This window comes from Chenopodium album, chromosome 18 (genome assembly GCF_948465745.1).
Source record: "Chenopodium album chromosome 18, dcCheAlbu1.1, whole genome shotgun sequence".
NCBI classification, from domain to species: domain Eukaryota; kingdom Viridiplantae; phylum Streptophyta; class Magnoliopsida; order Caryophyllales; family Amaranthaceae; genus Chenopodium; species Chenopodium album.
The window spans coordinates 15688981-15706738 of NC_137851.1; the positions used below are offsets into that span (position 1 = coordinate 15688981).

Genomic DNA, 17758 nt, shown 5'->3' on the forward strand with positions numbered 1-17758 from the left:
AGTATGATTTATTTCGACAAGCTTGTATTGTTCATGTATGTTCATACCCCTACCACAATCCATCCAACTACACTCAAACAAAATAGTCTTGTACTCTTTTTCCGGACCAGTGTAAACAAGTTCAATTATGTCGTCTAGAATGCCAAAGTACTCTCCACTGTCCTCACTAGACACACACACACCATAATTCATCGTAAACTTGTGTTTTCCATGGGAATGTGTGTGGAAATTAAATCCACCAACAAAAATCTGCCTCCAAGTTCGAACACGCTTGAATGGGCGCATGCATAATGCTTGCAGGACATCCGAATTTGGTTTCTCTTCAACCACCTATTAATGTCATAATTCATGAATTAAATAAGCTGAATTGCAAGATCTATAATTCATATTTAAAGAACAGCTAAAACGTTTCTATCACCTTGTGATGAAACCAATCAGAGAATTCAGCTTCACATTTCTCCATGACTTCTTCTCTACGCAGATAAGGTCGAGTACTAAGAACGTACGTAGTCCTCAAACTTCCTATTAGGTCAATGACACAAGAAAATTTAGTATTTCAACCATTTTAATTGTTCAGAACTTTGAATTCAATTCATTCCTAAACACGTATACCATTCATATTCACCAAGAATGTCGTTGTTTTGTAACACGAACAAATGAGCACACTCGAGTTCCTTTTCATCTAAATACCGAGTTTTACCCTCAGTTGAGACACGACCGCTATCCATCGAGAACAACTCTAGTAATTCAGCGTTGTCCAATGTGGATTCCACGTCGACATTCACATTTCAACCGAGATCTCGTGGTTTTGTGTCAACTGACGCCATAAAGTAATTTGAGCAGAAGTTTGTTATCTCTTCAGTGAGATAAGCATTGCATATGGAACCTTCAACTCGAGCCTTGTTCCCAATTTTTTATTTCAAGTGATTGAGGAACCTGCAATTACATTTATATAAATAAATGTGTAAAAATGTCATGACAATGAATGGTTTTTAAGAAAGAGGATGTGCAAGGGTCATTGATTTACCTTTTGAAGGGATACATCCATCTATATTAAACAGGACTACATAACTTGCCCTTATATGGCAAATGAATTGGTAAATGCTCCATGGAGTTGAAGAATGCAGGAGGGAAAACCTTCTCAAGTTTGCAAAGGATTTATGTTTTTCTCCAATCGCTCCATGTCACTAACTGTGATTGTGTAGCAACACAAATCGCAGAAGAACTGGCTGATCTCTGTAACTGCATTCCAAATATGGGCAGGGAGCAATTCCCTCAAAGCAGTGGGCAACAATCTCTTCATGAACACGTGACAGTCGTGGCTTTTCATTCCGTGAAGCTTACATGCTTGCAAACCTACGCATCTGCTCAAATTGGAGGCGTATCCATCAGGAAAACGCAACTGTTTAACCTACTCACACAACACTTTTCTTTGAGCCTTGTCAAGAGCGAATGGGGTTTTTGGCATGAACTCTTTTCCTCTATCGTCCTCCTGAAGATGAAGTTGTGGCCGTTTACAATATTTGGCAATGTCATTTTGAGCCGATAGTGTGTCACATGTATGCTTTTTCACATCTATTATAGTGTGAATTAACTGATCAAAGAAGTTCTTTTCAATGTGCATGACATCCAAGTTGTGACGGATAAGCAGATGCTTCCAATAAAGAAGCTCCCAGAGTGAGCTTTGCTTGAACCACCTTTTTTTTGGCTTTTTTGAGGCGTTTAAGTACCTCCGGCCCATCTATTGTCCTTGGAAGGTCTCTCACACATTCCCACAATTCCTCTCCTGACATGATGTAGGTGGTGAACCTTTTTCGACTTTGTTTTTACAAAATGCAGTTTTACTATTTCGAAAAGGGTGATCTGTTGGAAGGAATTGGCGATGGCAATCAAACCAAGAAACTTTGCCACCCTATTCAAGCCAAAATGCTTTGCTTTTCTCCATGCAATAAGGACAAGCCTTTTTACCAGATGTGGTCCAACCAGACAACATACCGTAAGCCGGGAAGTCACTAACGGTCCAAAGGATGGCTGCTTGAAGATTGAAATTTTGTTTCCTCGAAATGTCATAAGTATTTTCACCAACTTCCCATAATTGTTTCAACTCTTCTACCAACGGTTGCATATACATATCCAAGTTTCCCTTAGGGGTTTTAGGACTAGGAACGAGCAACAAAAGGAACATGAATTGTCTTTTCATACACATTGAGGGAGGCAAGTTATAAGGGTTCAAAATGGCAGGCCAACAAGAATATTGTCCCCCAAACTTACCATGAGGTGCAAAACCATTTGTACACAAGCCAAGTCGAACATTATAAGGCTTATTAGCAAAATCTGGGAAGCAACTATCGAGGTGTTTCCAAGCTTCACTATCATTAGGGTGTGCCATTGTGCCTTGAACTCGAGGATTTTTCGAATGCCATGTCATTTCATCCGAAATTTTCTAGGTTGCATAGAGCCTTTGCAACCTGGGTGTGATTGGGAAATAAAATAAAACATTCAAAGACAATAAGCCACCTTTAGAAGTCTTCTTGTATCGGTCGCTACCACACACCCTACATGTAGATAGTTGAGCATTATCCTTCTAAAACAGCATACATCCTTTCGGGCATGCATGAATCTTTTCATGAGGCAACTTAAACCCCTTCACAATATTCTTCACCTCATAGAATGTGTCGGCCATATGGTTGTTAGGAATCGCTTCATTGACCAAAGAACCAAACCCATCAACACATCTGTGGGGCAAATTATACTCACACTTAAGACTAGTAATTCTAGCAGCCATCTCTAACATAGACAATGAACTCTCTTCGTATAATGGTTGTTCGAAAGCCTTCAAAAAATCCAGAAAATGCTTAGCTTGTGCATTAGGCTCCTCCTCTGAGGAACCCCCAGCCTCTTCGGAATGCCCTTAATCTTCATTATGACCAAAAGCACCGAAAAACATTTCACAATGTTCATTTGACTGTCGTCCAGGAACTCCTGGAAACCCTTCCCCATGACACATCCACTCATAGTAATTAGGTATAAAACCTTGCGATACAAATGAATTTTAACCGTATTTAAGGAATTTAAGGAATTCATCTACCCCTTTCACAAAGTCCGGATTAATAGAATGCCCAACCTTCTTTTTATACATCTAGCTACGTTCTCTTCATTTCATGATTACAACTTCTACACAACTCACGCATATGTACAATCACATTAGCCACAAAGCGTATTGAATATTCATTATCCATCAAAGTGTTATGGAAATGCAAATAAGATTGTAAATGATGTCCAAAGGTCTTTATCATTCCAACCTAACCCATACTTAGACGTTTTATCTCACTAGTGAATGTATGTTAGGTTTTCAATTCTATGGAAAATCCGGCAGCATTTCCCTTCAGTTCTCCAAGTACACGATGTAGGCAATTAGATAACCCGCCATATGTACCTAGAGAACATTGTAGAGAAATGACAAGCCAGGATATTCCCTAGAATCAATAACAAGACATACATTCACCACTTAAGTGAGAATAAACGTACAAGGACAGTCCCAACCGGGGACTATTCAAGGCATACTCCTAATGTGTATGCCTTAAACGGGTATCTAAGCATATGTTTATGCAAATGACTCATTTAAAAATATATAAAGTAAATAATACATCCATTATATTAAACAAATATATCATAATCATAATTAAATTGATATAAACAATTAGTGTGTTCATAATTAAATATTTTATAAAACAAATATATTTAACTAAATAAACTAACATACATTACATTAAACTAAACTAAAATAACATATATTATTATAATAAACTAAACCAAACTATACTAACATATCATAATCAACACATTCATTTCAAATATTTCAACATATTTAAACATTAAATAAAAACAATAATAAACTTACATATATCTAAGTCACTAACATGCCAAATATAAACTAAACTAAGAATTTTAGGGTGTATAATGTCACTAACCTCTAGATCTGAACTTTTTATTGAGATTCAAAGCAAGTAAATGTACAAATCCTATAAATAATTAAAATTAAACCTTATTTAGGGTTTATGATGTCAATTTTATTCAAAAAGTAAATTAAAAATAAAAAATAAAAAAAAGGGCAACATTTACCGGCAGGATGAACGACGGGAGGATGAAGGTGGTCGTGGTTTTGGTCACAGCAACCACGGAGAAAAGGAGATACCTGTACAAAAAGGTATGGTGGTTAGGGTTTAAACAAAAAAAATACACAATTAAAAAAAATTACTGAGTAGCATCCTGGGAACGGCTGTGAACGGCAGGTGGTAAAGGTGGGAGGCCGCTGCTGGCTGTTGACAAGGTGGTGGTGGTGGTTAGGGTTTACCGAAAATTAAAAAATAAATAAATAAATAAATAAATAAAAACAAAAAAAACAAAACAAAACAAAAAAAAAATTCAGTACACTTACCCATCGGCGACCGAGAAAACCAAGAGGAAGAAGGCAGATCAACGGTGGGCATCGGTGGCGGCGGTTTTCCTTCCCGAGCTGGCTCTTCCTCTTTCACTTTCTCTCTCTTTCTCCCTTTTTTTCGTTCTCTCTTCCCCCCTCTTTCTATTTCAGAAACGTGAGTTTCTAAAAGCCCCCCTTTTTAATTAAAGTTTCCGATAGAAACAATTTCGGTCAGAACTTAAGTCTTTCGACGGAATATTCCATCGGAAATAATTATCCTACGGAATATTCCGTCGGAAAAGTTAGTTTTCGACCGAAATTATTTCCGTCGGAACGTTTTCGAGGGAAATTCTGTCGGAAATTCATTTTTCCGACGGATTTCTCCGACAAATTTAATTTCCCCGTAAAATTCAAATTTTACGACGGAAATAAGGGTCAGTCGAAAATTAGCCTATTTCTAGTAGTGGATAGCCTTGGGAACCTTAGAGAAATTTTTGATAAGCATGCTACACATGTGTCTTCTTCTAATGCAAGCTTGAAGAATAAAGACAAGGAGGAGTCCAAACTTTGGCATCTAAGATTTAGACGCTTACCTTTACCTAGATTGTAATTGGTCAAAGAAAATTTGAAAGACAACTGTTAGATGATTGTGTATGTCAAGTTTGTCCTGCTGCCAGGAAAACAAGACTTCCTTTTTCAGTCAGTAGTATTAAAACTTGGAAGCCATTTGAGTTGATTCATGTAGATGTGTGGGGTCCATATAAAACCTCTACTTACAATGGTTTTAATATGTTCCTCATATTGTTGATGATTTTTCAAGGAATACATGGGTACATTTGATTAAGAATAAATCTGATGTTGTTCATGTTTTGCAAGATTTTGTTGCCTATGCTAAAAATCAGTTTAATACTTTGGTGCTTTGTGTGAGATCCAATAATGCAAGAGAGTTAACTGAGGAAGAACTCTTACAGTTTTACAATAAGAAAGGAATTCTTGTGCAGAAGGGTTGCACTGAAACTCCGATCCACAGTAGAATGGAGTGGAAGAAAGGAAACACATGCATCTTCTAGAGACTGTCAGAGTCCTGCATATCCAATCTAAGGTGCCTGTTCAGTATTGGGGTGAATGCTTATTGTGTGCAACTCATTCGGTTAACATGATTCCCTTGCAAGTCCTGTAGAATGTGTCACCTTATGAAAAGCTTTTTGGAGTCAAACCTTACATTGATCACTTAAGAGTTTTTAGATGCTTATGTTTTGCAACAACTATAAAGCAAAACAGAACAAAGTTTGACCCTAGGGCTCAAACTTGGGTTTTTCTTGGTTACCCTTCAAACCAGAAAGCTTATAAGGTTTTGAATTTCCATACAAAGAAAGTTCAAATCTTTAGAGATGTTATCTTCCATGAAAAACATTTTCCATACCATTTTTCTGATTCCCCAACTACTCCATGTTCTTCTACTTTCAAAATTTACTTACTTGTGAACACTGTCTTTGATTACTCCTATGATTGTCCTGACATGCTCAATTTACACACTCCTTTACACACCAATCATCCACAAACTATACCCCAAACTCAAACACAACCCCTTAATCTAAACCAAACCTAAACACAATCCCTTACCCAAAACCAAACACAAAGTCAGATTCACACTCAGCCTGTTACTTCAAAACCTATTCTTATTCTAGATGATCATTATGAGGTTCTGGATATTTCTCATTTTTCCCCAATCAGAGCATCTTCTAGACCTACTAAAACCCCTTCCTATCTAAGTGCTTATGATTGCTCAACTTCAAGAAAGGGCATCAGAAAGCACTGGTGTAATCTGGTATATTTCAATGACTTAACTCCTGCTCACAAATGCCTAATTACTTCTTTTTCTTCTCTGACAGAAATTGATTTATATAAGCAAGATTCTATGGATCCTAATTGGCAGCTAGCAATGCAGAAAGAACTTAAAGCACTGAAAAAAAACAATACTTAGGACATTGTTGATCTTCCCAAAGGCAAGAAGCCAATAGGCTACAAGTGGGTGTATAAAATTAAGCTCAAAGAACATGGCTCTTTAGAGAGGTTTAAAGCTAAACTAGTTGCTAAGGGATACACACAGAAAGAAGGGATAGACTATCAAGAGACCTTTTCTCTAGTCATCAAAATGTCTACTGTGAGAAGCATCCTAGCCTCAGCTACTAGCAAAAAGTAGCCTTTTTTCAATTGGATGTAAACAATGCTTTTCTCCATGGAGATTTGCATGAAGAAGTTTACATGAAGCTGTCAGAAGGGGTTCCAAATCCAGAAAACAAAGTCTGCAAGCTCAGAAAATCCTTGTATGGCCTAAAACAAGCATTAAGGCAATGGTTTGCTAAATTGGTAAGTGAACTGGTGACTAAGGGATTTGTACAGTCCAAGTATGACTATTCTATGTTCATCAAGAAGTCAGGAGCTCATATCACCATAGTTGCTGTCTATGTAGATGATATGATAGTTATTAGAACAGATACAACATCGATTTCTGATTTGAAGCAGCACCTTGATACAACTTTCAGTACCAAGGATCTTTATTTACTTAGTTTTTTTCTTGGAATTGAGATTGGTCATACTATAGAGGGCATTACTATGACTCAACAAAAGTTCACAAAGGAACTCTTGGAATCTGTTACTTTGCAGTTAGATAGAAAGATAGTTACTCCTCTGCTTTAGAAACTGAAATTGAGCTCAACTGAAGGAGAGTTATTTCGTAATCCTTTCCTATATAGATGTCTTGTTGGGAAGCTTAATTTTTTGACTAACACAAGACCTGACCTGTCTTATACAGTTCAGACTCTAACTCAATATATATAGAATCCTAGGGTGCCTCATTATCAAGCTTTGTTACATACACTCAAGTATGTAGCTTCTACTTTAGGGCAAGGGATTCTACTTAAGGGCTCTGATAAGCTCAAGTTACAAGCTTTTTCTAACAGTGATTGGGGTGCTTGTCCAGAATCAAGAAAGTCAATTTCAGGGTACATTTTTCTCTTAGGATATTCTCATATTAGTTGGAAAAGCAAGAAACAACCAACTACCTCTACTTCATCATCTAAAGAAGAATATAGAACAATGACATCAGCTGCCTCAGAGGTTACATGGGGTGTCAGGTTAATAGAAGAGTTGGGAATTTCTGATCTACAACCTGTGACTCTTCATTGGATAATCAGAGTGCTCTTCACATTGCTCGGAATCCAGTCTTCCATGAGAGGACTAAACATATCGAAATAAACTACCACTTCACAAGGGACAAGGTCCTAGAAGGTCTAATTCAGCTTAACTACTTACCTACCACAAATCAGATAGCTGATATATTCACAAAGATTCTGCCATCAGCTAGTTTGCAGAATTGCTTTCCAAGCTTGGTATGGTTCAAACCACCCTAAGCTTGAGGGGGGTTATTGAGGATAGTGCGTTGCCAGCTCAATAGTGGCCAACTCAGCATAATCAGTTATAACAAATTCTGTTATGACTTTGTACAGTCAGCATAGCTCATTTATTATATTATATGGTTGTAACCACCTGTAATATAAATAGGCCTAGAGTTAGTTAGCAGTCAATTTAATTCATTCATTTATTTCTATCTTCGTTGTTTTACAGTACACTTTGAGCTACAAATACGAATCACAAAATAAAGTCAATGTAATTTATACGAATAGCTTCGTGGCGAATATCTATCAATTAAAATGTAGAGGTGATCAAAATAAGCCCGGACTGATTTTGGGCGGGTTTTAGGCAGAATTTTTCGGCCCGAAATTTTATGTTTTTGGACGGATTTGGGAATGCATTTTTATGTATATTTAGTTGATTTTTTAGACTCGGCTCGAAAATGGCCCGAGGAGCCCGCACAGCCTGACCATTCTGGGCGGGTTTGAGCTCAAAAATTCCTGCCTGAACCTTGGCCCGACCCGAGAAGTAGGCTTATTTTTTATGCTTTGGCCCGACCCGCCCAATGATACCCTCTACTAAATGAAACAAATAATTATTCTTCCAAAATTAGCCCCGGCCAGCCTATTCTTATATAACTACTTTAGGACCCAAATAATGTTAAAATGCTACTAAGTTCATTTATTATTGTTTCAACAACGTTTTTAAATTACAATTAAATTGCTATTAATCATTGCTCTTAGGGCCTGTTCACTTCAGCTTAATTTCATTTCAGTTTAGCTCCAATCAATTCAGTTCAGTTCAATTCAGCTCCAATCAGTTCTGTTCAGTTCAGCTCTTAATTTCCTTCTCTTATAAAATATTCATTTCAGCTCTATTCAATTCAGTTTAGTTCAGTTCAGTTCAGCTCCAATTAGTTCAGTTCAGTTTAGTTCGGCTCAATTCAATAAATGTAAACAAGCCCTTATTTTTATTTCGTACAATCTGATTATCAAGTTTGCCAATTTACAACTTGTACTATAAATTTATTTAATTAAGGAAATTTCACACCAATAATCCAACCTTTCACTTATTCTCCCAAATAATCTAACCTTTGGATTAACCCTGAATAATCCTAAATTTGATATTTATTTTCTCTCAACAACCCTAGCAGGTCACCCTACCCTTACAACTAGTTACCATCCACGTGGCATTTTCTAATTGGTCAATTTTTTATTTTTAAAATTAAAAACATTATTTATAATTCTGAAAATTAAAAAAAAAAAATCTCTTCTTCCTACATCCTGCTTGTTTCTCTCTCCTCTCCCTTCCTCCATTATCAACCACCAACACCACTCAACACACTATCCCCCAACCACCACCAACACCACCACCTACAACCCACAACACAACTGCAATCAACACCCACAACATCAACCCACAACCTACGACAGCGCCACAAACAACACCTTAAGCAACTAACACCCGCAATACCAACCACCCACCTTGGCGCGCCGAGAAGTTCGCTCACACCCACCCATGACAACCAACAAGAAAACAACCCCAACCCCATAATTGAAGACATATGCCCCCCAATATTTAATTGAGTGAGAGAGAGAAGAAAAGGAAATCAAATAAGATTTGACGAGGTCACGGGGAGGTAATAAATGGAGTTTGATGAGGGAGGGGAGAGGGTGGCGGGAAGGTTCAGGGAGGTGAGTTTGTGGTTTCGAGGTCTAGGTATATGGGGCTGGTGGTTTTGGGATATGGGTAGGGTGGGGCTAGTGGTTTCGGCTGTGTGGGATTTGGCGGTTTCGAGCCTAGGTAGGAGTAAGGGAAGGGCTTCGGGTCTGGGTTTGGGTGGGGATGAGGTAAGTGATGGTAGAGGTGTTGGTGGCTGAAAGTTCAGGTACACAGGTGGTAGTGATGGTGGCTGAAATTCTTAAATAGAGTTACCTGAAGTTTAGGTAGCCGGTCAAATAGGCTCGGTATGAGAATATAAGTAATAAATTTAGGATTATTCAAGGTTAATCGAAATGTTGGATTATTTAGGGAGAATGAGGTAAAGGTTGGATTATTCATGTGAAATTTTCCTTTAATTAATTACAATTAAAAGTTAATTATGTTATAATAATGTTAGATATTGTTAAAATATATATTAAAACAAATTTAACAACATTACATACACCTATTTGGCTTCACTTGTACTCGTATAATTTTAGAAAATGATCATTGATAAAAAGAAGGATTGAATGAATAGCTAATTTAAAATAGAACATTTATAAGATAAGTCTTAATTAGACTTTAGTCAAAAAGTGGAATTTTTTTCGAACCTCAAAATCACATTACAGCAAACATTTACAAGCCATTACAATAAATTAATAATAAATAAATAAAAATAAATAAAAAATAAATAATAAATAATAAATAATAAATAAAATAAATAAATAAAAATAAATAAATAAATAAATAAAATAAGCTCAACTAGTCATAGTGTTTCCATTTTCTGATTCTGAACTAGGATTATTATACTTGTACAATTTAGCACAAACAATGAAATACGCAAAGTTAACCGTTATTACAATTGAAAGTGTCCAACATGCTTTATCAACCCTTCCATGGTTTATATCATTAGGCAACCAGGAGGTTGTGCGACCAACCAAATTGATGAATGCCGAGCTAATGTAATAGCCAGCAGCTATATGCAACGATATCATAGATGTCGACGTACTTCTTAGTGACTTCGGAAATTCTTGATAGTACAATGCCACTTCCGGTGAAAAGGAGAACCCTTCTCCAATACCCGTTATGACTAATGGAATTATGAGCCATAAGGCCGATAGTGGTGCAACAACATTTTGTTGGTCCGTCAAGTGGTAGACCTCGATTAAGTTAAGTCATCTTCTCTCAATTAGAGCAAAGGTTATCGTAGCAAGAATGTTGCAAACATGTCCAACTCCGATACATTGTAAAAATGTCAAACAACGACCAGTGAGTTTTTTGTACGTAGGGATTATGTATCGATCGAGAATTGGAGATGTGATAGCCGTGAATACAAAGGTGACAACTACGAAAGTTCCGGGTGGAATTTTGTAATGAGAAGTAACACTTCGATCCATGACTAATGCCATAAGTACCGTGAAGCTCAAAATAATTCCTATTGCAGCACTTAGAAGCATGCTACTTGACCAAAGAGGCATTATTTTGATAAGCTTCTTTAAGTCTTCTACTTCTTCCATTGTGCATTGGCTCCATGATTTTGTTATGGTGTCTCTTGCTCGGTTGTCACCTTGTTTTATTAATGCCGCTCGATTTAAAAACCTATAACAAAATAGAAAATCAAGATAAACCACCTTAATATAACAATATTGATTGAGACAACCAAACAGAATACTCTTAATTATTACTCTATATATATAAAGCATAACATATTCATGTTAGGTTTTATTTGATTCGTTTTAATAAACTATTTATTAACTACAGATATTTATGGTCAAAGTAATACATTGACAAACATGTACATTTAAAATAAGCAGAGTATTATTTAGGATTAGAGGGAGTAAATAAATTAGTGACCCTTCAAATTACAAATTGAATCAAGAAACTTAATAACATGTAAATGCAAACCTGAGACTTTTACTAGGCTGTCCATGAGACAATTTTGAGTTCTCGTTTTCGTAGAGGTAACAACTTTCTTCAACTATTCTTGTATTATTTCTCAAGGCCGCGACAATAACCCTTGCTATGCTAGTGAAAGGGCTTCCTTGAGGTGGATATGTACGATAGAATCGTGATCCGATTAAGTAGAGGGAAACAACAATCACATTCGCGGCAAGAGCAATGAAGAAGGAAAGTGCCCAACTCACACTAGTTTGGATATATATAAGAAGGGTGAACCCTATGACCCAACTAAAATATAATGTGAAGACAAACCAATTGAAAAACATTGCTTGATGTTTAGGTTTATCGAGCTGATCCGCCCCCATGGTTCCGAGTAAGAAACGTGATCCTCCGACTCCAAGCGATGCTAGTATTAGAGATATATAGAGAATGGCGTATTGAAAGGTTGTAGGAGGTACACAAGTTGAGTTAAGTGTGCATGGAGGTGGCCTTAATGACTTGATTGTAACTATAAGGGTAAAAATAAGTACTCCCTGTAAATTAGATTTACAAACATTGAGTTATAATTGAACACTTTAATAAGAAAATGCAAATTTATCTTCATGATAAATCAAACCAAACCAAAGAAAACATGTTAACTAGTGGCATTTTTAAAAATAAATCAACTCTTTTAATTTTATTATTAAATATGGGCCCACAGATGTTGATTTATTTACATAAATGTCATATTGATAGAGATTTTATGATTTATTATTTAAAAAAATGTCACTAGATAAACATTTTTCGTTTATCACAAAGATAAATTGGGGCTTCCTCTTAATAAAGCAAATCAAATCAATTTATTATTTTTTTATAATCCAAATACTCTGTCCCATATTATTTATTTATTTTTTTTATTTTTTTTTTTTTTTTTGGACGAGGATTTCCTATTACTTACCAATAATGATATAATGGAAGAAACAAATGAAACGGAGAAAGCCCCAAAAGCCGAATCAGCAAAAACGGCTGCAATGAATGGACAAAGAGTGGTGAAACCGTTGATGATGTTGTTGATTTGGGCAGCAGCAATGCTCTTCACATTGACAACACTAATAAGAAACACTATTAAGTTGCTACTCCAAGCTCCTGATGCTATGCTTAATCCCATGTTTGTTCCTACAAACATTTTTACACACAAGTAAAAAAGAAATTTTTTTTTAAAAAAAAAAAAAATTGCATCTGAATTTTTACTCTTGAAGCCCTTGTTCATATCACCCTATTTTTGCTGAACTTAAATTTTTATTAAAAAGAAATAATTCCCAAAATCATATGACAATAGAAGGAGCCGAGTAGTAGCCCCTAAGCCTTATAAAGTAATTAATTCTCTCTTTTTCAACAAATGTGGGATACTTACATATGGTGAAAACTAAAAGGTCTATTCTTCAACAATTTTTACTTAACTAAACTTATTTTTAAATTTTTACTGAAATGAAATCATTTTCACTAAATATATGTTTGTATGGTGAAGTTAACAAGGCCTTTTGCAAACAAAAAATTTTACCAATGTTGTTTTCCATTTTTAAAAGATAGAACAACAATGTGGGTAAATAAAAATAAATTTACTTCAAAGTTAATTTTCTTTTTTCTCTTCCATTTGAAGTTTTCATACGGAACACAAAAAATAATTTGAATGGTCCACCTATATGGCTATATGCATGTGCGCTAATTGTAAAGTCTATGTATCAAACTATTGTTATATTGTCCTCAACTCATCAAATAAATTTTTTACAAGTCTAAATAATATTGGACAAAAGTAATTTAAGTAGAGTAAGTACAGGTTTAGCATACGTAAAATCGTAAATAAGAAAATTAAAATTCAGCAAAAGAAAAAAATAAATTGAGGAAATTTCTGTATTACATGCCAAGAACAAACTTTCCAACATTTGAACTTAATTTGCGAAGAGATAGAAAGAGACCTAGAATTAGCAAGGAGCTCAACCAACCCCCTTTCCCATTATTGATGTGTTGCTTTGTTACTCCATTTGACTCCATTTGGATACCTTCTTTCAACTGCAACTCTAAAATTTTTAGGAAGAATTTTTTTTATGCGACATAAGTGAAGCATAATAATTCAGACTAGTCCAATATATAGAGTAATTAAGTAATTAATAAAGTCAATAATAGTCATTTTATAAATTGAAAATATTTCCAACACATGCATGTCTCAAAGAATGAAATAGTATTATTCTTTGTTTTAGATGCTTATATCATTACCTATTTTTTTTAATTAATAATGATTCACTCCATGCGTTTTTTTATTTTTTAATTTGTCTTGCTTAATTTTTACACAATCTTTAATTTATGTTTTTTTTTTTTTTTGAGGGAATTTATGTATTTCATTATGATTATATTTATATATGGTTTATAAAAATTATACAGAATAGTAATTAATATTTCAAAACTTTATATCAAGACAAATTGATCAAGATCCCATATTAGTGTGTTTATTTTTACATATTTATCACTAGAATAGTATTTGATTCCATGCAATGGCGGATGCACAGTCTTCAAGTGGAGTCCCTTGACACCACTTGATCATGAAAAAAAATTCTATAAAATTAAAAAAAAAAAAAAATTCTAATAAAATCTAATGAATATAGAAAGGGGAGTTTTTTCCAAAGAGCTGATAAAATATTCTTAATGCGCCAGGTAGGATTATAAATTTTAGTGATAGCCAATCAAATAAGAGATTTGTAAATTCTTTTAGATTTAAATAATTCAAATGCCACATAAGCAAAATTAGCGAATGAGATTTTAAAGTTTAAATTAATTAAATTTAGGAAAATTTTGTAAAAAATAACACCACCTTTCACCGATGTTCCAAGAATAGAACGACCTTTGGATTATTCCAAAATAAAACGACCTTTGATACATATTTGCAAAAAATGAACGTAACCGGTTGGTAACCTGCTAAATAGGTTACTAGTGACACATGTCACAATGTCATTCGTCAATTTTTTTAACAATTTTTTTTTAAAAAAAAAAAACCTTAAAATTAAAAAAAAATACTTAAAATTAAAAAAAAAAACTGAAATAAAATAAAAACCTCCCATCCTCTCCTCTCCGTTCACCGGGCCACCTTAACCCACCACCCTCACCGCCCAGTCTCTCCCTCGTTGGCCCGTAGTTCATGATTCTAACTTTTTTTTTTTTACTTTTTACGGGAAACTTTTTAATTTATAAAATAATCAACACTATACACTAATCTAATTAAATTTCACCTAAATATCTCAATATATGACGTAGTATGATCGAAGACACAAATAGTATAGTTAAATTATGCGTAAAATATTTTAATCCATGATTATTTTACACACTGTGGTGGATAAAGTAATCATTCCATGAATATTTTACACTCTATCTTTATCAGCACAATTGGGACGAATGTGGTGGCAAAAGTAGTATTTATATTCGATTCCATCATTTTTGATTTCCACCCTTGTTTCAAAGTAGTAAATATGCCTCTGCCTCAAAGTGGAATGTTCCTTAATCATGCAATTAATTATAAATAATTTCAAGTGGATGCACTTGATATATTATATATATAGTATTAATTCCTTGTAACTTGATATACTACTATAGTGTATGGCACCCTAGAAGTTTGAAATAGTAAGATCCATTATCATGCAATTGATATGAAATAATGTTAGAGATATGATATCATAACTTTAACATAAATAAAGATAAATTTATTATTTTCCTAATAAGATCAATATGAAAAATATATCATACATAATATCATACATACATTTTCCGATATCTCATGATATCATATCTCTAACAAATAATTCCATCACACAATGCAAGAAAATGAGTTCATTCACGATAGACAATTAACGACAGGCCCAAATTCATACCCTTTTCTCAGTTAGTATTATGTGCACCATAGTGCACCTAGAAATAGGTGTACCACGTCTATACTTTTGAACATTTGGTAAAAAGAATTGAATATTTTACAAAAAATGAACATTTAGTGCAAAAATATGAACACGTCACAAAAACTGAACATAAACATGCAATTTTTATGTTTATATTTTATACAAAAATGTTCAGTTTGTATATAGTAAATGTTCAGTTTATAATACAAAACTGTTGAATTATTACGAGAAGAAATTTGTCTGACTTGTAATAATTCAAAATTTGCGATTGCTCAGATTTTTTTACTAAATGTTCAAAATTTGTTGTTGTTCATATTTTTTTTATTAAATGTTCAAAAGTAAAGGTGTGGTGTATTGCGATTGTTCAGATTTTTTTTACTAAATGTTCAAAATTTGCGATGTTCAGATTTTTTTACTAAATGTTCAAAATTCGCGATTGTTCGGATTTTCTTACTAAATGTTCAAAAGTATAGGCGTGATGCATTACGATTGTTCAGATTTTTTAACTAAACGTTCAAAATTTGCGATGTTCAGATATTTTTACTATATTTTTAAAATTTGCAATTGTTCAGATTTTTTTACTAAATGTTCAAAAGTATAGACGTGGTGCAGGTGCACCTTAAAATTTGCGCCTTTTTCTTTTTGATTTTTTATCAAACTTACGCTATATTTGGATAACAGTAGTGAAGGGAAAGGGAGGGGAAGGAAAAAGAGGGAAGGGAACGGAAGGGAGGTGGGGGGAGGGAGAAGGAGACCTTCCATTTTCCTTCCAAATCTCTCCAACAATAGAGGGATTTGATTTATTAAAAGTGGAAGGAAAATGGATCCCTCCAATTCCCTCCCCTTCCCTCCTTACATTAGATATCTAAACAAGGAAGGATACATCCCTCCATTTCTCTTCTCTTCCTTTCCCTCCATTTCTCTCTATCCAAACATAGCGTTAAGGTTTTTTTGATTTTTTATAAAGAGCTAGGACGAGCTTGGGTCCTGCCAAATTCTAAGACAGGCCCAAATTAATGAAAGGCCCAAATTCTTCCACTTTTCTTCTCATTTGAAATTTAGGCAATATTAAGAAGTTGAAAGAACGTTTTAAATTACTCTCAACATATATAAACTTCTTTTTTTCAAAGTCTATTAAGGATTATGGAAGAAATGCAAACTTGTGAGCCTATAAACCAATATTCTAAATTCCTAATCACTAATAATTATTATGGAAGACTGTACATCATGAATACCCACAGTGCCAAATAAATAAATACATAAAAATTAAATACTAGTATAACTGAATTAAAAAAGCTTAAGATAATAACTAGTTTATATTCCATGCATTCACGAATATTACTAAGATCTATTTCTACAATTAATTCAAATATACAATTAAAATTAAAAAATACAACTAAAACAACTGGCATATGATTATGTCACACATTTTGTACATGAAAACATAAAATTAATTGAATAAGTAATTGTATACACATAAGAAACTATAGTTCTCAAAACGATACTTAGTTTTTTTGAGAAAAATGATACTCCTTCCGTTTCATAATGTTAGCCTCATATATTATTTTGGACGTTTCAAAAAAATCTATCCATATTGAACTTTATTTTTTTGGAATTAATTGATTGTGAATTGATGACCTGACTCTAAGTATGAAAATCTCTACCTTAAATTATGCATTATGACTTATGCTTTCTTTAAAAAAAAATCAAAAAACTTAAATACGGTAAACTTATTATGAATTATTTTGTACTTTAATATTAGATTCCAATAGTCTTTTTTTTCTTATTTTGTGTGATTGATTTTATATTGGACTAACATTATGAAACGGATGGAGTACCAAGGGCCTGTTCACATTTACTGAAGTGAGCTGAAATGAACTGATTGGAGCTGAACTGAATTGAATTGAACTGATTGGAGATGAAGTGAATTGATTGAAGCTGAACAAAACTGAATAGAGCTGAAATGAATATTTTATGAGAGAAGGAAATTAGGAGTTGAATTAAAATGAACTGAACTGAACTGATTGGAGCTGAACTGAACTAATTGGAGCTGAACTGAACAGAACCAAACTGAACTGAAATTAAGCTGAAGTGAACAGGCCCTAAGTTTATACATTTTTTTTCTATTATGTTGATTAAGACTTTTCATAAATGTTCATTTGTAGGAAATTATTTTTCCATAACTTTAGATTTGTTGTAATATAATTGAGTTCCTTATTATTATTGATAATTTATAAACTAGACATGGACATTTTTCCTTTAGTTACTAAAAGAAAAATACTCCGTATTATTAGATTCAACGACAAGAATGGTAATTTAAGATATGTTAGATTTAGTAACAATTAAAATACAAGATTAAAATTGAAAACAAAAAGTTGGAGGGAAACTTATTATTAACTAATGACAT

The 17758-nt window shown here is 33.9% G+C and overlaps 1 pseudogene across 1 annotated transcript; it reads right to left on the bottom strand.

Moving 5' to 3' along the window:
- Positions 1-9964: 9964 nt before the first annotated feature.
- Positions 9965-13477, bottom strand: LOC145593181 (protein NRT1/ PTR FAMILY 2.7-like; annotated as a pseudogene). The gene is made up of 4 exons (XR_014102563.1): positions 13390-13477; positions 12372-12589; positions 11441-11967; positions 9965-11134 (listed from the first exon to the last, which is right to left on the bottom strand). The product of XR_014102563.1 is annotated as a protein NRT1/ PTR FAMILY 2.7-like (transcript).
- Between the last annotated feature and the right edge of the window lie 4281 nt (positions 13478-17758).